General features: G+C 47.7%; 2 long non-coding RNA genes across 2 annotated transcripts in view; one reads left to right on the plus strand and one right to left on the minus strand.

The window, feature by feature from the left end:
- The window catches only part of LOC140215993 (uncharacterized), a 38,595-nt gene that overhangs the window by 6,243 nt on the left and 7,448 nt on the right, over window positions 1–24,904 (plus strand). The gene's annotated exons all lie outside the window — the stretch shown is intronic.
- On the minus strand, window positions 185–24,456 carry LOC140215992 (uncharacterized). The gene is made up of 3 exons (XR_011892628.1): window positions 23,735–24,456; window positions 19,874–20,568; window positions 185–354 (listed from the first exon to the last, which is right to left on the minus strand). It is a non-coding gene; the product is annotated as an uncharacterized lncRNA (long non-coding RNA).

Raw genomic sequence — 24,904 nt, forward strand, 5'->3', positions numbered from 1 at the left:
TTAAACCCCAAAGCAGACCAACTGGCTTGATCGCCTTCCTCATCTAATACCCCAGTATTTCATTCGTAAGACAGATAACCTAACCAACTTTAACCGTTGGTTAAACCAAACCGAACCAATTTTTTTCTAGCATCAGATGTCGGTTTGGCCCCACGAAACATGGCTGGCATTATGGTTTCCGGCGGTGATTGCTTTATTTTGTGCAGAATTTTCCAAACAGGTATCAGGTGCCTCGGAAAGGCTGGCCTACGCTTCAACAGGTTGTCTATTTTCTCCATGTTGTCGTTCTCATCATTGACGGGTCAGTTTTAACAGGTTAGTAGGGTGACATCACGTGCGGTCGTTCTCCGCTGGCTGTAAAGAAAGAGGTAAAAAAAGAACATGAGCGCTGTCACTTCACGTTTCCAGACATGGTTACTAAGACGATGGGAAAAGAACGGGAGAGTGGGAGTGCGGCAGCAGAAAAAGAAAGGACAGAGAGGGCGGCACGGAGAGGTTGTTGTGGGGAAGATAGCAGGGGCAGCTTTCAGAAAACTGAACACAAACCGAAGGCATCATTGGGGCCGTCCCTGCCACTAGAGAAATTATTAGCGAGCTCAAGACAGCTAAGCAACTTAAAATCATAACAGCCTCAGAGAGTTGAATCATCTTAAATCTTAGTTTTCGGAATGAAATTCTCATTACAAAAAAAAAGAATGGTAGTGTAGTTTTTTGGCTAGTAGATAAGTACGAGGCCCACATACACCAAAATAAACCTGAACACTACCTTAAGCTAGACAATCGTCCAACATTACTATCCACACTGACAATTACCAACAGGCCAAAGACACTTTTTTACTAATGAACTGATAATCCTGTTTGAATTATAATTTGTTAAACCTAGCAACAGAACTGCAGGATGATTCGACCACATTCAGATAATTGATAAAATTCTACGCACTGAAGAATACATCGCTAATGTTCAGGGCTGTTCGATAGTATCAAACGGCAACATGGCGACAGACAGCTTCTCCACATTTTTTAACCATATTCTTGGTGATTTCTAGTGATCCCCCGGCAGGGCGGCCTGAACGTGGGGCCTACAGTGTAAGGCCGATGGCCGGGGGCGTAGAGCGCCGCAGCATAAGATGACTTCCTTGTTCGGGGACCAAACGAAGACTGTCCTATTTCATCAGAGGTGAAAGAGAACGCGGCGCAGTGCTCTTGCAATGCTGGGCGCGGCGTGGTGCTAGCGGCCACAACAATCCGAAACTGAAATTGAAGATATGACATCACCTCTTCTTTAAAAGAGAAGTGGAATATGTTACCTCGCTTATAAAGCCAGATTACTTAAACACACACAAATGACTTGCACACAAAAAGTAGGAACTGTACACGTTACGCAACTAGTAATGTTTTCTAGAGCACCCATATCATTTGCAGAGCAATGTATATTGACAATTTTTAAGTAAATGCAATAGAAATGAAGGAACCTACATCCAGTTTCATGGTAACTTTAAAGATCTTGTGAATATACAATGCGTTAAATACCGTAGCACTCAATGTGTTTAGTGAACTGGATTCATCCTTACAGATTAGAATATTCAAACTGACAGTATACTCAAGACGGAAAGTATGACTTGCATCTTCCTATCGGAGTTGTATACTATGAGCAGTATTATACAAGCGATAGCAGGAACTATCAAATTTCTCGAATAGAAAGCATATTTACAACTACATGGAAAATGAGATTGAATCCTAAAATATATCACGCATAACACTGTTTACATAATATAAGGGTGTTCACCTACACTGCAAGCAAGTTGACATAATGTTGTGGACTTCGAACTTAAATACGACATGGATGTACCCATTTTGGGTAAACAAAGAAGCGAGGCTCGCTGTCTCGCAGCGAACCTAAGCCGCGAATGACGGTCCGGTGACCGTCGTTGATGTGGAACTGTGCTTATTTCAGGTTTATATTGGGGGAATCTTCAAAGAAAACCCTCCGCTTCAAGGATACCGTTTGACCTGTCATAAAGAGACAATTTTGGTGTAAACCGCCGAAGTCCTGTGAAGGTCATTTACCGTAGCTGACTTGGAGGTGTGGGTACTGCAACTTTATGCTGCAGGAACCGCCCCCCCCCTCCCTCCTGTTTGAAGGATGCTGTTTGCTTAATCGTTATGTAGGACAACACATTTTTTGTCATAGAAGCAATTCTTATAGGAGGAAGAACCCTCTCTAGACCATAGGAAGAAACAGTAACTCGTGTACCGATCAAGTTCATTAAATGCTAAGAACAGCAAGATATACTGACATACTAATTATAGCAACCTGAAGGATCTCACCAATATTGTATAAACCATAAAGGAGCAGTCTGACAGAAAAAGTTGGATGGAACATTCCCATGCAAACAGAAACTGTACAGCTATTATAAGACATAATCCTTAAACGGTACTTGGGGTTGTCTAATTCGCGTAGACGCACGGAGAAATGATTGTAGTTATGCAGCAAGACTAGAGGAATCATTACTCGTAGTCGCAGATAGGCTGGGATTATGTGCATCGCTGTTCTGAGTTCCTTGACGAGCCCTGTCTTGGGACGGTATGACAGACGGAATGCCAACAGATTTCTCTGCAGAGCATGTAACCTGTCGAAGGGGTAAGACAGGAGGTAGGAATCGAGTGTGTACAGTACAAACTCTAGCAGTAGAAATCTGAAGAAAAGGTCGGAAATATCAAGGTATGGGTAGTCACAGGAATGACTCCCTTGATCTAAGTTTTCAAGAGAATTCTGTCGTGCCTGATGTTTCACGAGTTTGGAAGCATTGTGACGATTGGCGTTTTCAAGCTAGAAAGCATTTTATCCTATCCTGCAGACCAGGCTCGCGAGATACGTATTACAAGACCTCCTGGACGAAACTGAGGGAGTTCCATCCCGTGCCGACAGTATACGTACGTTTTGACTTTTTCCTGTTTTTGTAGCATTTGTCGTTGCACTTCCTGGCGCAATTCAAGAAACATAAATTGTTGAGGAATTCTAGCCATGTTTACGACATTGAATCGAGTTCTCGCTGAATGACCATGGAGCACTATAGCCGCTGAAGCACCTGTGGTAATATGTGGATGATACCTATAGATTGTGATTTATTATAGCACCGCAGAACTAACGCTTCTTGGTTCCAATATAGCAACCTGTAAGAGTTCTTTCAGGACGCGGTTGAGTCTTTCTACCTGGCTGTTTTCGTGCGTATAGTAAAGACAGAAAATGCTTAATGCCGCAATCTTTCAGGAAGTTTTCAAGCTAAGCAGGAGAAAATTGTTGTCTATAGTCGGACACAATGGCATCAGGAAGCCTTTTTCTACTGAATAAAGAAGAACAGAATAGATGATAGCTTTGGACGTGACTGAACGCATCAGGGCAACTTCAGGAAACATGGAATGATAGTCAACTATGACTAAGGCGATACTATGGAGCTCGATTTATACGACCTTTAATGCCTGTGGCTAATTTTTGCCATGTTCGAAGAGGCCATTCCACAGGCTCAAGGGTAGGGAAAGAACATAACGTGAATTTATCTGCTTGCTGACAAACAAATCAGTTTTCTTCAGGTTTCTCAGCTTGTCTATGCATGTGAGGCCACCAGTACATGCCTCTATGACTGAGCTTTGCTTTAGTGATGCCTAAATGACCTTCATGAGCAATAGACAGGAGTTTCTGATACAAGGACGCAGAATGAACGATAGCTTCTCCTCGAAGACGCCGATTATTCACGCAGGATAATTGAGCCAGTACGGAAACAAATGCCTGCAATTCCGGTAGAACATCTGCAGCATTTCTGCATCCTTTGACTACTTTGACTAGTTGATGCCTCTTAGTCCAAGCTTGGTTGTGGTGACGCCCAAAGGGCCTTGATAAGCAAAGAAGAGGAGTATTGTACGCAAGGAAGCAGGAGGAATAATGCGATCACTTCAGAGAAGATTATTCGCGTGGGATAGTTTGGACTGTAAGCATACATACACCTGTCATTTTTACGGCAAATCAGCAGCATTGCTTAATCCTTTGACTACATTATCTGTTAAAGCCTGAAAAGGCGGGTCAGCCAGTGCAGCTTTCTGAATCTCTTCTTTTGTAATGCATACAGAAACCAAAGAGATTACCTCCACATCTAGAACTGGTTCAGATTCTGCAGGAACAGAAAGGCGTGACATTGCATTTTCTATGACATTTTCATCACCCTTGCGATACTGACTCTCGAAGTTAGAGTAGAGGAGTCGAGCACTCCATCGAGAAACTCTTAGAGGGCGCTCTATGGAAGACAATAATGCAGCAAGAGCTCGGTCACCAGTTTGAAACGTCGACCGGCAGCCCCTTAGGTAAACATGCCAATGTTCACAAACAAAAAGGCAGGCTAATACCTCACGTCGTGTACGAAGTGCGCTTGCTCTGCGGGGGTACAATACGAGATGCGAAAGCCCCTGTAAATAGCTAATTTCTGAAAATTTGCTGAAGGACGGCTCCCAAGCCATTGTCTCAAAGATCTGTCGCTACAGTCATGGGTAGGTGCAGTTAAAACATGCGCAGTACAAGACGCGAAGGAAGTACTTGATTAAAGGGGACGTTGCGAGTACTCGGAGAGAACGGTAGCACTCTAGGTCAGCTCCTTGCGATTTTCGGTGTTTTCGCCGCGCCAACTTCAGCGACTTGCATGATTCCGGCCGGAGTGGCTTTGGGAAGGTATTAGAATGACGTAGACAGCACCCTCTATGCTGAACCTTCGATTATTCTCCTGGGAGAATTTGTTTCCCCATAACGCTCGCCGACTTAAGTCTAACAAGCTTAGCTCGAGCACGGCCTCTGGTAGGCCTCGCGCCACAGCAGCTGCTCCCTCGACGTGCCCAGTAGCCCAACGACATGCAGTACGAGGTCTAATGAGAACTTATCTCCGAAATAGAATGGTCGGACGGCCGCGGAAGTAATCTGGCTACGTTATTCAAGAACGATGCGGCCACGAGATCAGGACTGAAGGCAAGGAAGCTCCCTGCCTGAGTGCGACGGAAGAGAGCTCGTACGGTAGGGGAAGGACCACATGGAACCCCAAGCAGCACCCACCACCACAAGGCAGACGCGTACCGCTACCGACAATGCCGGTTGACACCATCCACATCGTGGGACACCCGCAGTTTCCCATCGACCTCACCTTGGTGCCACCACGGCAGCTACACGAGGTCCTGCTCAAGGCAGCCTCGTTGCAATCTAGGATCACCTACGGACGTATCCGATCAATAACACATTCACACTGAGCGTCGTCGACTCTCTGCGTCCCCGTGCCTACCTCCGCATCAAATCTATCAATGTGGGCACTCGCACCATCAGCCTTCACGTGTACCCTCCGGACGACGCCGTGCGAGGCATCATGTTTCACGCATTCGGCGATTTCTCGGACGAAGGTATACGGCAGACGCAATGGTCAGACTAGGCACCTGGTGGTCGCCCTCACAAATAAGATCCTCCCTGAATGAACATTCTACCACAGCAACGACATCAGATCCTACCCACTTCACAACCTGGTTTAGTCATGCGACAAATTGCACAAGGTGGGTTATCGCACAGGCGTATGTCCTTTGCCACGTAAGCAGTGATGTCACCGTTGCGACGGGGACGAGCAATTCCCACCCAAACAGGGCGAAGCTCCTACATACATGCCACGCGGCAGCGCCTGCGCGGAGGTAGGCAACACTAGCAATTCAAACCGCAAATTACACTTCATCAAGAAGCCGCACACCCCTCAAGCGAAGCAAGCACAAGAACCTGCCCGGGCCACCCTGCGCAGCCCGTCCCACATCGGCACATCCAGCTGCCGCTCACCGCCCCTCCGAGCCCGGTCCACGTCGTTGTCGCCGCTCCAATCCAATGGACAACGTCAACACCGAGCCAGCAGGCGACGTTCCCGAGACCACCGTCTGAGATCTCGCTCAACCCAATGAATCCCCTCGGCAAACCGGATCTGTTCGTCCAGCCAAGGTCTCGGAGAGCCGCTCGGAATTGTGGCACGGTAACAGCGACCCCCACCGTCGCTGGCATCCAACTCACAGGTGAGAGAGTTTACCAAGGAGGATTCCGCCTTGACAACTCAGAGTTCGGCCCAGGAAGCCTAAAATGCCGCTCAGCAGTCCCAGATAGCTAAATTAAGTAGCGGAGTGAACAATGTTATCGACACTCAGACAACCAGAGTACGCCGCTCATCCAAGAAGATGAGGGTTGAGAATCCCGAAGCTTTGGCGCCAATCCCTGCTTTTGTCGGTAAATTCCAAACGACCCCCTTTATATTCGGTGGAGTTTCCTGGTTCCCTAAAACCCTGCATCTCGGCAGCTGTACCTTGCCTCCTGTTTCTGTAATGGCCACGGACGAAGAGCAGCCGGTTGCTTCTCTGCTTCGGACTCTGGTCTGTTCCGGTACCGTTAGGCAACGTGACCCTGCTTTCCTCAGCGCTGCTGATGAGCAGGACGTGAAGGATTGGCTGAAGCATACGACCGGGTAAGCAAGCACAACAAATGGGACGACACGCATAAGCTCACCAATGTGATATTTTACTTGACTGACGCCGCCAATCGGTGGTTCAGAAGCCACGAGACTGACCTTACCACCTGGTTGGCCTTCAGAACGAAACTCGTTGAGCTATTCGGTCGTCCAGCCGCTCCCATGTTGTGCCGAACAGCGCTTGCGCAGTCGAGCTCAACAACATGGCGAGACCTAATCAAGCTATGTTGAAGATGTGGTCGGTCTTTAGAAGCGTGTCAACCCATCAATGACAGCGGCCGACAAGATCAAACACATATTGAAATGTGTCCATGACGACGCGTTTCAGATGCTTTCCACCAAGAACGCGAAAACGGTAGCTGATGTTATAGAACTGTGTTACAGCTATGGCCAGCTCCAGAAGAAACGCGACTCCACTTGCGGTTCCTGCTTGCCCGAAGAAACCATTTGGGCTTTAGCACCTCCTAGCATTGCGGGAGACCACTACGCGTTGATTAACGAAGTTAAGCAGTTCCTGCGCGAGGGCTTCACGTGCCAGTTGTCTCTTGTGCCTTGCACCCTTGGTACTACACTATCTACGCTGCCGACTTCCATACAGCGCGTCGTTCACAAGCCAATCCCCATATCTCTGTATCCAATCCCTAGAAGCTAAGATAGACAGAGCCCTCGCATCGCGCACATCCACATCGACATCCACACTCGTATCACTAACACAGGAATCCTTCCCCACTTCAATTAGCATGACTCCAGAATCACAAAGCTGAGACCAACACATGCCGCCAAATCCACTGCCTCGCACCATAGGGATGCGCACATTGCCGGGGCCGTAGCAGCGGCTATCTGCGGTCTATAAGCTCACCTAGACACGCGCTCTAACGTGATCTAACTCATCATAAACCTTCAGGTGTTTCGTGTCCGGCATGGACGCCATAAGCACATATACTACGCTCAAACGCTCTGCGGAGGCAGCACAAGCCAAACACATTACAGAGCTCGTGGCATACAAGAAAAAAGCGACTCCCACCAAAGCTTCATATTAGAGGAAATTTATAAGATGCCACACACCAACGCCAGCGTGTCAGGCAGGCCCGCGCATTGACACAAACGTAACTCTGCCCCACGAACAAGGCGGACAATATGGCTGTGGAACACCAGGAGCTACCGAACTAAGCCGGAGCATTTCCAGCTTAACGTGCAACAAAACACCCAAGACATACCGAACATTATAGTTTCCGAGAGGAACGCTCCCGTAAAAGAACCAGGTTACACTCCATACAATCAGCTAGGACAGGCCGACGGGCTTCACCACAACACGGCCATCCTACTACATCGCAACCTTATAGCCACACAACACCAAATTGAAGGCACAGACATTCAAAACACAGTCCTTGAATTACTGTTGAGGAGTAGAGAAGACGGCCCGCTCTTCCTCCTCACCACGAGACAAGGGCGCTGACATCTCACGAGTCCTCCGCAAGGTGACTTTGCTGGCCAACGTAGCCCAAGGCTTCAGGGCGAAGCACCCAGAGTGGGGTGATCCTCAACCTAACCGCCAGGGCACCTGGTTATGGGTGACCACCCACGATCTCGGTCTTACTGTCCGCAATAACTCACACAAACTAATACAGGTCGGTAACAGTCTGTGAAAACACCACGATAAACCTTTCCCTCTGCAAAAACATATCCCCAGGCACTCGGTGTCAAAACACAGTTCACGCGGTCGGCAGTGATCATTACATTTTGTCGCTGTCTTTTGAAACCGCCGCCTGAAATGCAAAGACGGCCGCGGCCCGCATTACAAATCGCGATAAGTTCCGTAAGCTGCTGGAAGAAATGGCACCCGGCTCCATATTGGATCTCAACAAGTGGATCAGGTCGCTGAACCATGACGTGACTTCGACGACGCACGAAATGGCGGCGTCTGAAGAGCAGTCATCGACGGATTCTCGCTACCGGCACGTGTGGGAAGTGAGCGAAAGCCTTACGTACAGGTTGCAGTGCCAATGACACAACAACCTGCGACGGTGCATAGCGAAGTTCGCACGGAAGATAAAGGCACAGATCTCTATACTAGAACGTCAACAGTGGGACCACATCTGCCATATTGTATTAATTCCTGCATTGTTAAATTACCAATAGGAGGTCCCCCTGACAGTTCTTGTAACTGCGGGACCTCCTTCAGTACTAATCATGAAGGATGAAATAAAACTAAAAAGCAGCCTGAACGGCCCGCTCGGCTTCAAGAAGACATACCACCAGGTGCGACACCTGCTGGAACCCAGCAACACCAAGTCACCAGCATGTAAATAGTACACCGACACCCAGGCACCGACGGGGAGCTGCTCCCAAAACTGGCCAGCCAGCAAATTGACAGCTCGAGTCCGAGCTACATGCTCCTGCCATACTACGCGGTAGCTCCCAACGAACATCCGGGCGATGACATTTCGGAGGCCTAGGTTTGCGATGTGCTGCACAAGCTGCGCACGACGTCAGCGCCGGGCCCTAACGGCGTTGCGAACAAGGCGCTGCATAACCTCGACCGAAAGTCGGTGGGAGCAATAACCGAATACGTGAACAAGTGCGGGCGCTCCGGTGCTTTTCCCAGCTGACTGGAAAGGCGCACGGGTTGCGTTCAAGAAACCGAACGTAGAAAATTATCACCTGACTTCATTCACCTGCTGCATACGCTAGCTCACGGAGCATGTAGTACTGCACCTGACAGAACTTCGCAGAGGAACACGATCTCCTACCACGCATGATTCTCGGTTTCCAGGCATACTTGTCTACTTGAGATGCATCCAAAGAGTAGTTCGAACAAGAAAGCTCTACTGAGTCTGGAACTCCAGAGGGCTTTTGACAATGTGTTCCACATGGCCATGCTCGAGAATTTAGTCGACTTAGAACCAGGCGAATGAACCTACAACTAAATCAGATCCTGCCTGACAGGCAGGACGGTCAAGCTCGTGGTTAGGGACCTGCGTTTGCCTACCATCCGGCTCGCTCACAGAGGTACGCCGCAAGACTCAGTCCTGTCACCACACCTATTAAACCTAGCAATAGACCTCAGACTCTGCCCAGGCGGCGCTGCGGAAAAACCCGTCACCAGCGCCCCCATCGCAGCCTTGGCGCGCTAACTGGGTAGTGCAAGAAGAGCTGTCCGCAAGCGAAGGTGCACAGACCACAATGGACCCTTCTCTTTCGTTTGTGTTGAGGCACGGTTTCCCAAAAATCAAGGACCCGGAAAACTTCTACCGCCTATCCACGCTTCGGAAAGCAAGCTCAGCCGGGCCAAGTACGTGTACAATATAAAATAAAGTCTCAAGTGTTATTTCGGCGTGCTGCAACTCGCAAGTACGGAGAGCATCAGGTTTGTCTATAGGCATATCAGCATAAAAATCTAAGCATTTCAAATTGGTTCATATTGAATATGTCCTGAACACAAGACTTAAGTATCTGTTATATTTTTATGTATTTTATCGTAATGTTTTGTCTCGCAATTATTTACAGAGAGTAAATCATTTAATAGCCTTTTCCAGGGCAGCAGACAGAAAACGGTTTTCAAGGCAGCAAACAGCTATCATAACGAAAGTAAGCTTCCTACAGTGCCTACGCGCTGCATCTTTCTTTCTCGCAGGAGCTACAGCATCGCTCAGTACCTTAATTTGAACTTTTCGCAGACGCTTCGAGCAACAAGCGCGCACAAATAAATGTAAATAAACGCGACATTTTTTTTCTTTACACACATGCGTTACCTCGCAATTACTCATCCAGTGCTCCTATACAGCAACTTTATTGCTCACATTTGAAAAACGCAGTCGAGATGCTCTAGAACAGGATTTTGAATTCATAAACGAAGCAAAATGCTTGGTTAAGCTGACCTGCCAAATCTCCCCGTTCCACTTGTTGAGTCAAGCGGACGCGGACGTCTGTTAAAAGGTGGAGATATCGATGGTACATAAGCAGGATGGTTCGTAACGTTGTTAGTTCTGTTACTAACGAAGTGGCGGCTGCAGATGCTTGAGTTTTCGCATGGTTACCACGGTCCTCCGTCAGGGCCACGCAACACAATTACAGAATAACAAAATTGTCGCACTTTCTCATGCGAGCCACGGTGTTGTGGGGAATGCAAGTAATCCGATTAACCAACAGGTCGAACGGCCCGTATCCAGCGCTCTCGCCTTTCCCCTTCATACGATCGCAATGGAAATCGGTAAAACTGAACGTTGTTATCCTGCCCTTCACGTTCATGGCGATTTACAACACAACAGTAGTGTCGCTTCCGCCATCAGTCTGAAGAGTGAGCCAGCAAGCGCTTTATGGCACTTCGGCGGCGCGTCCGACTAGCGTACAAATTCATAGCTCTCTGTCTGGGTGTTAAATGCGCAAAACACTCGCAATATGGACCAAAATCTAGTCAAATCGTTGTTTCGCAGTTGCTATCTCCATAGGCAACTTAGCAAGGGAGTCGGGCTTCGCACTACTCAATTACTGCCTCTTCGCAACGGCAGGTGGCGCTACGTGTCTTGCGAAACTCCAGAGTCTGACGTCCATGCACAACCTGTCTCCGAAACTGAATAAAGTCCCGGGACTGAGACACAGGCTACACGCCGACGACATCGCGCTCTGAATGTGTGAAGGGTTAGACGGCATAGCTGAGGAAATTTTGCAACACGCCACCGACATCGTGCAGAAACACGTGACGGGAGCAGGACTAGGCTACTCCCAGAACAAGTTGGGGATCGTCCTGATGCGGCCACCCGACTGAAGCAAACACAAGTCTCCCCTCCCCACACGTCACGATACCAGTCCGCCAGCAACTAGCCACCCACATCCAGCCCATGCGAGTACTCGCCATGGCACTACACCAGAACTTTAGGAACGGCATAACCATCGACAGCTCACCAGGTGACGGTGTACCTGACAAGACTGCTACAGAGAGTGAGCGCACGTAAGCAATGCATAGAGAAATAGGCCCTACTCCAACACATCCAGGCCTTTGTCGTCAGCCGTCTTACCTAAGCACTACCATACCTACACTTACAGAAGGCAGAACGAGTTCACCTTGGCTGCATTCCTCGTCTTACCAAAACACGCCTTCAACAAGAAATTTTTCAACTCAGCGTTCTTAACACCATCGAAGAATTAATTGAAACACACCGCATATCACAGGTTCTCCGTCTCCATGGTATCAAGACTCGCTGCATAATCGCTCAGAGCGTCCGAGGTGGGCCACGATCCCGCCACCACCCCACCACACATATTTTTTTATTTATGCGAATACCTGCAGCGCCACAAGGGCATTGTAGCAGGGAGGCATTACAGAGATACATTGGTACAGAAAGGGCAGACACCTGAAATAAAATATGTGTATACATAAAGCTCAGATAAAAAGAAATTAAGACTAACATCAGCAGGAAAACATAGGCAAAGGTAGTCGACAAAACATTAAAGCGAAAAGGTAAGTTTTTGCAATAAGCAAACCATAAAACAAGACATAACGCAGAGGCATGTTCGTGATAAACCGTTCCCCCAAAACACATTCGTCGGCCACCACGACGGTAAAAGAAGAGCGAGGACCCAGGCCAGGCACAATACATATGGGACCAACTTTGCCATGGCATAGGTCGACGCGGCCTAGAACTCTGGCCAAACATACGACTTTTGCACGGTTCCAGGCCCAAGGCTCAAGGCACACACAGGTTCAAGTTCACTAAGCCCTTCAACCCCCACCGAACCATAAGAAGCCACAACTGGGTTGGCCGCGGCCTAAACAGACGCCTGTATAATTATGAGCGACAGCAAGACTGCCATAGTAATATGTGCGCGAGGAATAGTGGCATACCAAACTCAAGATCCTACAATGACTACACAACAGTGAAGAACCACGCTCAATGAAGCTGATATGGGTCCCAGCTCAGGCGGGGAATAAAAGGATGAAGCGCCCCATCAACAAGTTCAAGGATTCATCAGCCGAGCGGTGGGCCTCCTGCACCAGAAGACCTCAAACGAAGTCTTGCCCTCATATGAAGACTTAACGCAATATTAATGTAGACCGTCACGTTTGTTGACACGAGGTACGGTGGGGACGGATTCGTTGGTGATAGTAGGACAGGTTGCGTGAGTTGACATTTAATTAACAACACTGCACTCTTAGACAGCTGCAAACTCAGCACGAATTATAACTGTCTTCTACTGCGCGAAATTTTATGACGCAGAAGGCTGGACAGATGCCCCAGTTCGCCCAATAACGCGTGAAGTCCGGGCGTCGCAACATACGGTCCAGCTGAGTTCGCTCACGTGTCCTTGCTTCCTTCGTCGGCCCACTGGACGCGGCGGAGGCGGCTAGGGTTGGATGGGCAGTGGTGGCGACATGCCACTAGCGTAGTGGCTCAGGATCCCTGCTAGTGACGGAACTCCGAGAGCACAGAAACCGTGAGAGCCCAGGAACCCTGAGAGCGCGGGAACCGGCCAGGCGCAGGACACAGGACATCGGCTCGGAGGCCCGTCACGAGGTTGCTCCCTTGCGGTACATCCCGAGTAGCCCTCTCGGAAGTCTTTGCTCGAACCTCCTCGGCTCGTTCGATCCGCCTTCGTGCCCGCAGCTTGCCCTCGCTCGTGTCTTCCGCCTCTTTTTTTAACTTCGGTCAAACCTCGAGGCTGTCCTCTTATTTCCCGCGTCGTGCCACTTCTGCCATCGTCGTCTTTCGCCACAACTGCCTTCTTACACTACAGAGTAGGCCCGCACCACACAGTAAGCTAAACGACCGGAAAGAGACAACCTGGCGCAAGCTACAAACACATTCATATCCGAACCCCTACGTATACTCCTACATTTACCGGGACAGAGTAAATCCGTACTGTCAACTTTGCGGTGAGCTAGCTGCTCTCAGTCAGATCATCAGGGAGTGCTAGGAGGAGACCCCTACCCCCGATCTTCTGGCTTCTCCCTCACCATGATCGCGGGAGGAAGTGTAGTTTAGCTCCAGCCCAGACATGCAACTCCGAGCTTTGCAGCGAGTCAAAGAGGTCGCCCTGAGGCATCGCCTGGTGGCCTTCCTAATAGGCCACCAGGCCTATCATGGGCCTTCCTGATTGGCCCATGAACTAGCGCCCCACACTAATCATTAAATTTGTCTCTTTCTCACTCTGCTTAAGTGACCGGAAAATAAATTCGGTGCCTTGTTCCTAGACAACGTTTTGCCCTTGCCTTCGAAGTTTTTAAGAGGCTCTACCAGTTCAATGCAGTATGGGACGAATTCAGCGTAGGACCCCGTAAGACCAAGAAACGAATGCACCAACTTCTTGGGGGGTCGGCTGTGGAGCCTCAACCATTCCCTTAATTTTTCTGTCTATCGGGGAAATAGCGTTTGCAGAAATTTTATGTGCTACCAAAGTTACTTCAGGGACATTTAATACGAACTTATGGTTAAGCTGCATGCCATCATTACTAATTTTGAAAATAACTATTCGCGAATTTCTGTCCTGGTTACGTTGAATCTTGCCTCAAATATGGAAATGATCAATGTAACGTAATTTGCGCGGAAAGTCTCTTAAAAGAGATGACGCAATCTGCTCAAAAGCGGATGGCGTGGACATCAAACTGGAACACACAAGCTTAAAGAAAAAAAAGACCATCATGAATAATAGAAGTTGTAAGCTCTCGGCTTTTCTTGGATAACAGGACCTGATGACGTACAGGTTATAAGTACAACTTACTGAAAATAGCCACACCAGTAAATGCAACAATTCATCAACTATCGAGCGCCAAAAGGCGTTCATAACAATGGCGTATTTCAGATGGACGCAAATTGAATACAGCTTCTTTTTTCAAACCAGGCCAGACGGGTTGATCCAGTCGGTCGCTGACATACGTTTGACAATATCAGCTGTTCCCAAACGATGCAGTTTCGGAGAAACTTGCTCGCGGAGGGCAAGGAGTAGAGGACGAAAGTTGCTGCTGCGCGTTGCGCCGAAGGTAGCTGACCGTCATGAATGAAGCCCTTTAGCAATCCCAGTTTTTCTCAGAACACCTGAGAAAATTATTCTGCAGCATTGTGTGATTCTTTGCGATTCCTTGTCAAATGGACCAGCCAGAGTTCCTAAAACTTGGTGACAAGCGAGTGAAAATCCCTGTATGGCGATGCCCAGTGATTGGATGGTGTCTAGGCGCAGCACGGAAGTGTGCATCGTTTCACTCGAAGGTCACCCTTGCAGAAGTATTGCGGCATTTGACCACTGCAGAAAAATGTCCTGTGTGTAATATTTCTTGCTGCGAATAGTTCTTCCGTCCGAAGCTCGAAGTAGGCAAAGGAAAAGCTTGAAAATTTTCCTGGTACAAGCCGATGCTCATCAGGGAAACTGCAGGTCCTGTTTTGGCCGGTGACGTGAGCGTAGTGTTGACCTCGAACACTTCGACGTGGATACGTACCGGATGGGGACTGGATGCCCGGATGGGGACTGGGATTAGAAAAAATTACCTGATCCCTTGCAGGAGACGCTCCATAAGCTCAATTTCGCGAACAACAAATTGAAGCCTAATGTCCCAATTTCTTGCACTTGCGGCATGTGACAGGCTATGCCGGGCAGCTCGGATCGGATTCTATGTGTTAAGTTTACCCACAGCGGTAACAAGCGGCGGAAGCGTCTTGGTTTGCAGTTCGAACTCCTTGCCGAGTTCCATATTTGCCGGCTTCCCCAGTTCGAGACTTCCAGCCATGTCGGGGGCCAGCTTGAGCCCGTCGGGTAGAGGAAGGTACTTCGTGAGGACCACCGTCTTGAGAACCTCAGGACGGTTAGACACACCATCTTGTCACTGAGAACAAACGCGCTGCAATGAAGGCCCCTTGAGTACCTGGATTTCCGTGGGTACTTATTCGACACATCGCCCAATTTATTCTGCTTTCTAAAGCGTCCAAGGGGATCCCTTATAAAGAAACCTCTCCCCGATTGTTGTAGATGCGGCTTCCTGCAGAATTTGGTCGCGTAGCGAATTGCAGTGACAAGCGCCGAGAGTGTAGGTTGGAACCAACCGATGTACGAAGTCACAAAGTATCGGTAAAAACCTCCCAACTAGTGCCTTCGGCCTCCGAAGAGAATTCGATGGACGAAGCGGTCGATGCTGTCCTCGTGGTGCTTTTGCATGTACGCGAATTATGTCCTGTAACTGTTAAGAGTCGGGGTTCGCTTGCGACGTTAAGTCGTAGAAAAGGTGTAGAGCCTCGAAGCCTTACACAGCAACACGGCCTTCTTTCTTTCGTCTGGCAAAATCTCGTCTCAGGTTGCCTGTGGAAAAGTGTGAAACAATATTTTCCACGTCAGCCGAAGCACAGTAGCAGACGCCATGCTTCTAGTGTTAAGAAAGGTGAAGTAAAGCGGCAGGCAGCGCATTCTTCATGCTGGCAGAAAAGAAGAGCAGAAACAGGATTGTGAGCAAGAAGCCGCACAAAGGTTTACTTCATCGGCAGTTGTACTCATGCATGGACGGGACGGCCGGAAAGCGGGCCCTACGGAGCAAGACCAACGGCCTGGGTTGCGTAACGCCAGAGAAAAAGATAACAATTGTGCAGGGAAAAAACGAAGAGTGACCTTTATTTAGCCGGGGGAAATGTATGAAGGAGCACTGCAATTAAAATGTTGGTCGCGGCGACACCTTGCTGTGTAAGCTATCTCAAACTTGAACTGAGGATATAAAAATTTACGTAAGACATTTTTTTTCATTTGCACAAGATACCCACCACCTACTGTGAACTATGGAGGACATTGTAGGTAAAAGCATATCACCACAAAACAAAGTTCTCGAAACACTAGATGTCACTGCTCTGTACACCAACATTCCATTCCCTGACGGTTAATCTTCAATAAAAAATCTATTCATGCGCAATGCACAATACTTTATTTTAGTCTATTTATGTCCACTAAAATTAGGACTCATATTACAGTAATTCAAATTTGAGGACAATAAAACCTACAAACACATGACGCAATTATTGGTACACTTTTTGCATCACCGGACCAGCTTCGTACTCAAAGAACTATTCGCAGCACGAAACATTACACACAGGACATTTCTCTGCAGTGGTCAAATAGCGCAATACATCTGCAAGAATCACCTTCGAGTGAAACGATGAATACTTCCGTGCTGGGCCTAGACGTATTCGGTCCTTGCTTGCACGGCCGCACATTTTTCGCGGTTACCGATCACCGCACCTAGTGCTGGCTCTCCGCACCTAAAACCTCCACTGGGCGATTGATAGATGGGCGCTACCGCTCCAAGAATATTCACTTGCGATTTTATACCATTGAGGCCGTTTGCACAAGGACCCCGACTGCCTCTCCCGTCATCCTGTCGACCGCCCTGAAAATGATACGCATGATACCTCCTGGCCATTTCTGATCTGTACGACATCCGCATTGTACAAAGGGGTGATGGCTGCTTACGCGTTTTCATCAATCGTCTCAATTCTTGTCATCGGACACCTCGATGCGCATATTCGTGCTGCGCGAAGACGCACTCTACAGTCGCACCTTACGCCCTGAAGGACCAGAATTTTTACACGTTGTACCATCGCATCTCCGCACATCAGTTCTAGAGCAGTTTTGTGACGTCGCTACTGCTTGATATATCGGCGGTTCGCGTACTTACAACCCTGTAGGGCGCCGTTTCTACTTGCCAGGCCTGTACCGCGCTATGGGCCGCTACACTGCAGTCTGTGTGCTGTGTTAGCGTCGCAAAAAGCCTGCTGCGCTGCCCTCTGGACGCTGTCACCGAAATCTGGCAATCGGTAGATCTTTGTCGCGAGCGATAACACGACCCGGTATGCGATCACACGAGAACTGTGCACAAACTATGGAACTTAGGAGGCAGATTGCCTTTCACATGGTGTCATCCTCCATCACTGCGCACTCCGGCAGCTCCTCGCTGATCACGGCCGCACCTTCTTATCCCGAGTAGTGGAAAATTTACTTCACTCCTGTTGTGCAGAGCACAAGTTTTCCACCGCCTACCACTCACAAATGGACTAACGGAACGGCTCAATCACATGTTGACAGAAATGCTGCTATGTATGTTTTCGACGACCATACTGATTTGGACAGCACGTTACCCTTCGTGACCTTTACCTAGAATTCGTCCCGTCATAAGGCCGCTGGCTTCTCACCTTTTTTTTTTACTTGATGTTCAGCCGCAACCCTTCTTTGCTCTTTGACACACTGCTTCCCTGCTCGACGAACACTCCCATAGAATACGCTCAAGACGTGTTCCCCCGTGTTCAAACGGCACGCACTACTGGCGGCTCCCGGCTCACTGAGCCTCAGCCCGCGCAAAAAGCCCGCTACGCTGCCGACATTAGGGCATTCGATTTCTCCTGACTCCGTTGTCCTCCTATGGGCACCATGTCCCCGCGTCCGCCTCTCTGAAAAGCTGTTGCCACGTTACAGAGGGCGCTGCACGATATTGCGTCAGCTTGGAGATGTGAACTACGAGATCGCTCCGCTGAATCCGAGGGTCCGCACGGACGTTCTGAATGTTTCTCGGCGTAAGCCTCCATTATAGTTAACGCCGAGACGGCGTCTTTAGATGCGGGGTTATGTTACGGTGCAAACTAGAGTGGTGGCAGTTAGAAGCAGATATTTGGCGTGTACAGGTGCAATCGGTCTTGGGATCATCTTGTTCATTAATCGTTTTTTTTTCTTGTAAATATTGTAACTAAATCTTCATTTGTGACTTCTGCAACTTAATATGTATTGACAGTGCAACACTAAAGAGTACGTTGTATAGGAAATATTGACAAACAACAATCCCTAGAGTTTGACGTAATAGTACTGAAGAAACCCGCACGGTGGAGAGAAGCGCCTTAAGGAATTATTCCTAGAATATACAAACCGGCAGCTCAGACAATCCAAACAAGCTTTAACGGTTAAGCCACATGAATCCGTCGCATTTGCGTTAAAAAACAAGATTACGCAGACAGACTCGGTCACCTTGAAGAAGCCCTATCAAAGAGGATCTGCCCTAACGCTGTCCTTTAGAAAGCCAATAATGACAGGACCCAACATGACCGAGCGGAGGTCCTCAAACCGCGCCTTAAGATCACAAGAAGAATGACGCCTCTTCTTACTACTAAATTCTCAAACGCACTCCTCAGTGTCAACAACATCCTCAATAAATACTACCCAATTCGCGCAAGAAACCAGAAACTTAATAGGATCTGTACGGACCCGCCTAGAGTAGCCTACGGACGCAACAATATTTTCAAGGACGTTCTTACTCATGCCAAAATAAACAGAAAGACGAAGCCAACATTCGGTCCCGGTGGTAGCCCCAGGTGATCAACATGCAGACATATACAACTACTACCACAATGAAAGTCCCCGCAGGGGCGTCTGCGTCAGCAGGCGTTTGGTGTGTTGCGACACCACGTACCCGAGCACACGAGGGTTGGACCCTCCCGCGTGTAGCCGTGCGCGGCTTAGCCGTGTCTGGGGAAAAGGGGATCCTGGGGGTTGAGCCGATGCTGGGTGTTTGGACCTTTATGGCCCCCCGGCGGAGGCAACACACCTCTTCGGCCTCGGCTTCACATACACGGCACCCCCGGACTGAGCCACCCGGGGGAAATCGGCAGTCGCCTTTTCCTGTCCTCCCCTCCATCTTTCACTTTCCTATCTCCTTTCTCACAACTCTCCTGTCACCTCCTCTCTTCTCGGTTTTTCCTTTTTTTTCTGGGTGGCTAGGGTTAATCTTGTGTGGCGAGCTGTCCTGAGTTCAGCCATATTTGATTATAGTTGCGCTGTACAGCTGGCGTGGGTAGGACTTTCTTACAAGTTCCTCTCCCGCCCCCTTGTAGGACTCCATGGTGGGTGGCTGGCACCGCAGCCGAACTATACTATTTTCCCATGGCACTTCCTCTCTCCAAACCAGATCGCCCTCACAAAAGAGAGCGGACCGATGTCACAGCTGACTTTTTTCAAAAAACCAAAGAAATCTTCCCTAAGTATCACGTTATACACAGTGAAAAGCCAGAAAAACCGGCTAGGAAAATATCCCCGTTCACAGTAGCAAGATGTCTGAAAGAAGCCATAGGCAACAACTATAAAGTAACAAAGCTTGCTAGCGGTGACCTTCTGCTAGAAATCCAAAGCAAAGCTCAAGTGTGCAAACTTGCTAATATCGTGTCGTTTGAAGACATCCCCGTCTTAATTTCAAGCCACAGATCGCTGAACACAGTGCGTGGGGTGATTTCTGAAATTGACTTTTTGGATCTCTCCGAAGAAGAAATGCTGAATGGGCTTTCCGAACAAAATGTCAGCAATGTTCAGAGAATTAAAATAAGAAAAGACAACAAAGAGTTACCTACCAAGCATCTAATTTTGACTTTCACTTGCTGCACACTTCCAGAGACAATTGAAGTTGGGTATACAAAAGTTGCCGTTCGCCCATACATTCCGAACCCTCGACGTTGCTTCAACTGTCAGAGATTTGGCCATGGCTCCCAGAGTTGCCGTGGTCGCAAAACCTGCGCGAAATGCGCATCCAAAGACCATGCTTCTGAAGTATGCGAAGCAGCACCTCGCTGTGCGAACTGTGAAGGAGAGCATGCTGCATACTCCAGGTCTTGTCCCTCATGGAAGAGAGAAAAAGAAATCATTACATTGAAAACAATTGGGAACATTTCATTCAAAGAGGCTAGAAACCGCATCTTAGTTAAAAACAAGTTTTCACTCAAACCGAACATGAACTTCGCCGATGTGGTGCGACAGGGCGATCCACCACACCGGCCTCCGGCACCTGCCCAGACCACACATAGTGAGGCTGGGACGGAGCCATCCTCGCCCCCGGTGGTAGCAGCTCACGCTGCTCCACCAGCCGCAAAGCAGGCTATGCCGTCCCTCGAGTTGGCAAGCCTCAAGGCCTCTGCCCACGAGGGGAGGTCTGAAAAAAGTGCCGACGTGCAGTCTGCACGACCCTCCAGCGCCTCTGATGAGGTAATGGAGACGAACCAGGATGGTTCCGTGCCGTCAACGTCACAGGGACGGCGGAACTCCTTGGATACTGCGTATAAAGAAAACCCCCGAATCACGGGGCGAAAACCAATTAAACGTATCCCGACCCCCCACACATAAATCAATATGGCGTTCCTAATTCACTGGAATTGCAGAGGACTCCTAAATAATTTTAGTGATATAAAAGAGATCATAACTTCTTTCTCTCCTGTAGCAATGTGCCTACAGGAAACAAACTTAGGTCCTCAGCATACATGTGTACTAAAAAAATACAAAGTCTTTCGCCGTGACCGAGAACAAGCAAACAGGCTCTCAGGAGGGGTAGCCATCATTGTACAAAGTGGCATTGCAGCTCGTGAAGTCAAAATAAAAACTAAATTTGAAGCTGTGGCAGCCACCTTACTCTCTTATAAAACGATTACGGTGTGCTCTGTGTATTTAGAACCACACCTAAAAATAACCCTTCATGAGTTAGAGGACCTGTTCAAACAATTACCAGAACCCTACCTGGTAGTTGGGGATTTTAATGCGCATTCCGGTTTTTGGGGAAGCGAGAAAACAGACGTAAGAGGACAAATTATAGAAGATTTTATTTTGAGCAATAATGTTTGTTTGTTGAATTCCGGCAAATCAACATACTGCTCCCCAAGCTCAGGAAAGATGAGCTGTATCGATTTATCTTTTAGTTCACCTTGTATTTTTAACGATTTTAAATGGAACGTCATAGATAACCTATATGGAAGCGATCATCTACCAGTCATAATCACTCTTCCATCGTCACCTGCAATCATTCCAAACAAACCACGACGATGGAAGCTCCAAGCAGCTGACTGGACACTGTTTAGAGAAAAGGCCAATCTAGAAGAAGTCTTTTCTGAAGACCTTAGTGTCAACGATCTAAATGAACAATTCACAACCTGTATTTTAGCTGCTGCCCGTTTAGCTATCCCCCAGACTTCAGGAGTGGTGAGACAAAATAACAAGGTGTGGTGGACTCGGGAATGCAAATAAGCAAAGCAAAAACAAAATAAAGCCTGGGGTGTCCTTCGGCGATATCCCACTCAGGACAACCTTCTAATCTTTAAAAAGGCACGAGCTAAAGCAAGATACGTCCGCCGTAATGCCGAAAAGACGTCATGGCAAGCATACGTTTCATCAATAAATAGCACAGTCACATAAAAAAAAATGTGGGAGCAGGTACGGAAGCTCCATGGTAGCTACTCCCCATTTACAATTCCTCTCCTGACAACCCCTGGTATCCAAACAAGTATAGAGGAACAGGCCAACATATTAGGAGAACATTTCGCCGCAGTCTCTAGTTCTTCACACTACACTGAGTCATTTTTAAAATATAAAAACGTGGCTGAAAAGCAAAGGCTTCCGATTAGTGGCAGCATAAATGAGCCGTATAATAGTTTAATCACTCATCAAGAAATCACTAGAGTACTGTCTGCCGGGAAACAAACTGCACCAGGGCCTGATGAAATTCACTATGAAATGCTGGCACATCTTTCCGAATCCGCTATAAATGTTCTTCTGCATTTCTTTAACAAGATACTGTTACAAGGGAAAATACCTGAGGCCTGGAAAAAAGCTGTTATTGCACCCTTTTTGAAAACCGGAAAGCCACCGACATCTCCCGGTAGTTACAGGCCAATATCCCTTACCAGCTGTCTGGCGAAATCTTTCGAAAGTATTCTGAATATTAGATTGATGTTTATTCTAGACTCCCGTGAACTACTTGACATCCATCAGTGTGGTTATAAAAAAACGTGCTCTACAACTGATCATCTCATTCGACTTGAAAACACAATCCGAGAGGCATTCATCCATAGACAACACTGCCTTGCCGTTTTCTTCGATCTAGACAAGGCTTATGATACTACTTGGAGGTATGGCATTCTCCGCGACCTAGTAGACCTGGGCATTCGCGGCAGGATGTTAAATTGCCTGCGTGACTTTTTGTGCAACCGTTCCTTCCATGTGCGCCTCGGTTCAACTCTCTCAAAAAAGTTCAGTCAGGAAAATGGGGTGCCACAAGGGTGTATCTTAAGCACTACCCTCTTTATTGTAAAAATGAACTCCCTAGCACAAATAATTCCGAAATCCATTATGTACTCAGTTTACGTTGATGATCTCCAGATAGCTTGCACATCATCAAACTTAGCAACATGCGAGAGGCAAATACAGCTAACAATAAACAAACTATCAACATGGGCAGACAAAAATGGATTCCGGTTCTCCCCACAGAAAACAGTGGCTCTTATGTTCTCGCTGAAACGAGGTTTACAGCCTGATCCCACCCTACACCTTAATGAAACCGAACTCCCAGTAAAAAGCGAACACAAATTCCTTGGCATTACTTTTGACAAAAAGCTCACTTTCCTACCCCACATAAACACTTTGAAAAACAAGGCCTCTAGAGCACTGAACATACTTAAAGTCCTTTCACGAAAACGCTGGGGCTCTGATAGGGCATGCCTTCTACAAATATACCACTCCGTCATACGGCCGTCCTTGGACTATGGGTGTATAGTGTATGGGTCTGCCAGATCATCTTATTTGCACCGATTGGACCCAGTACACAATTTAGCTTTACGCTTGTCAACTGGTGCCTACAGGACGTCGCCAATAACCAGTTTGTATGTAGAAACTAACGAACCCCCTCTTGCCGACAGAAGAAGCAGGCTGACATGCTCATATGTTCTAAAAATCCGTTCCTTGCCAAAACATATATGTTACCCAATAGTTAACAAATGCCCATCTAGAATATTATTTACCAACAAACCCCAGGCTATCAGACCACTTCTCCGTTTTGAAGAGAAATTACAAGAGTTAGATGTAACGGACACACTGCCTAATATTGCTCAGAAACCCAAACCACTGCCACCATGGTACTGCTTGCCTTCTGTTTCTGACTTCTCATTAACACGATTTCAGAAAAAACTAACGCCGCAGGAACATATATTACAAGAATATTTAGCACTAAAAGAAAAATATGCGGAATATACAGCATTTTATACCGATGGTTCCAAAGCTGCACACTACGTGGGATGTGCTGTGATAGAGGATAGCTGGGAAAAAATCGTACGGCTGCCGCAATGTGCATCAATTCTCACTGCAGATGGTCATGCAATTTCCATGGCTGTGGAAAGAATAATACATGAAAACATTGAAAACAGCATCATTTATACAGACTCACTAAGCATACTTACAGCCCTTCAGCCTAGGAATGCAATTTTGCCAATAATCGGTGACATCCTACACAACATAACAGCAGCCACGAGGCGGGGACAAAACATCAAACTTTGTTGGGTGCCGAGCCACGTAGGAATCTGTGGAAATGAGAAAGCAGACGAGAGTGCAGCTAAAGCTCGAAATAAGGAAATAAAAAACATAAGAATTCCTTACAGAGATTGCATGAAATTAGTGTGCCATAAACTGAAAGAAAAATGGCAGTCCGTATGGAACAATCAAACGAACAATAAGCTACGCCTTGTAAAACCCATCATAGAAGAGTGGAAGTCATGTTCACACCAAGAACGTTTTATTGAAATTGTCTTATGTCGCCTCCGCATTGGACACACACACATTACCCATAATTACTTGCTGACAAAAAAAGACAAGCCAGTTTGTGACAAATGCGGAGACGAACTTACAGTGACCCACATTTTACTCTCCTGCAGACAACTTGAGACATTGAGGAAAAAACATTTTACGCCATTTTACAGCGAACGCATTCCTTTTCATCCTTCACTGATTTTAAGTGAAGATGCGCTGGTTGGGACAATTCATCTATTTAACTTTTTAAAAGAAGCCGGTTTTCTTGAAAAATTGTAAAGCGTGACCTTGTTCTCTTTTACATCCAGTGACACACCTCATCCACCTTCTCATGTCTGAGAAGAAGGCTGAGGTGTTTATTTAATTTGTTGGAATCCTCGGGATCCTCTATCAGAAAAGGATCTTTTGAGTTTACCCATCTTTTTTCTACTTATACCTTGTGATTGGCGCATGATAGCCTTAGTTGCTTATGCGCCATTAAACTCAACATACTCAACATACTCAACTACAATGAAAGTAGTCGACCGTGTCACCGTGCGTACGTGTCTCGTTGCTTTCAGGTAAGCCTCCCCCCCCCCCCCCCCCCCCCCACTGCCAAGGCGGTGCCCTCCGCCATCTTTGTTTTCATTCGTTCTAATATAAGCCCTGCCCAAATCTGTTGAAATGTCGAGAACAGCTGGCTGCTTTCAAGGGCGCCTGTTTTGGCACGGCTCAGAACCGCAATGTTAGAACCATTCTTACATTTTTTTCAAACTGTTCGTATTTTAGTTCTTCGCTCGCGCCTCTAGACGCCACAATAGACAGTGAAATATATAAATAATATC

Source organism: Dermacentor andersoni, chromosome 2 (genome assembly GCF_023375885.2).
Source record: "Dermacentor andersoni chromosome 2, qqDerAnde1_hic_scaffold, whole genome shotgun sequence".
NCBI lineage: Eukaryota > Metazoa > Arthropoda > Arachnida > Ixodida > Ixodidae > Dermacentor > Dermacentor andersoni.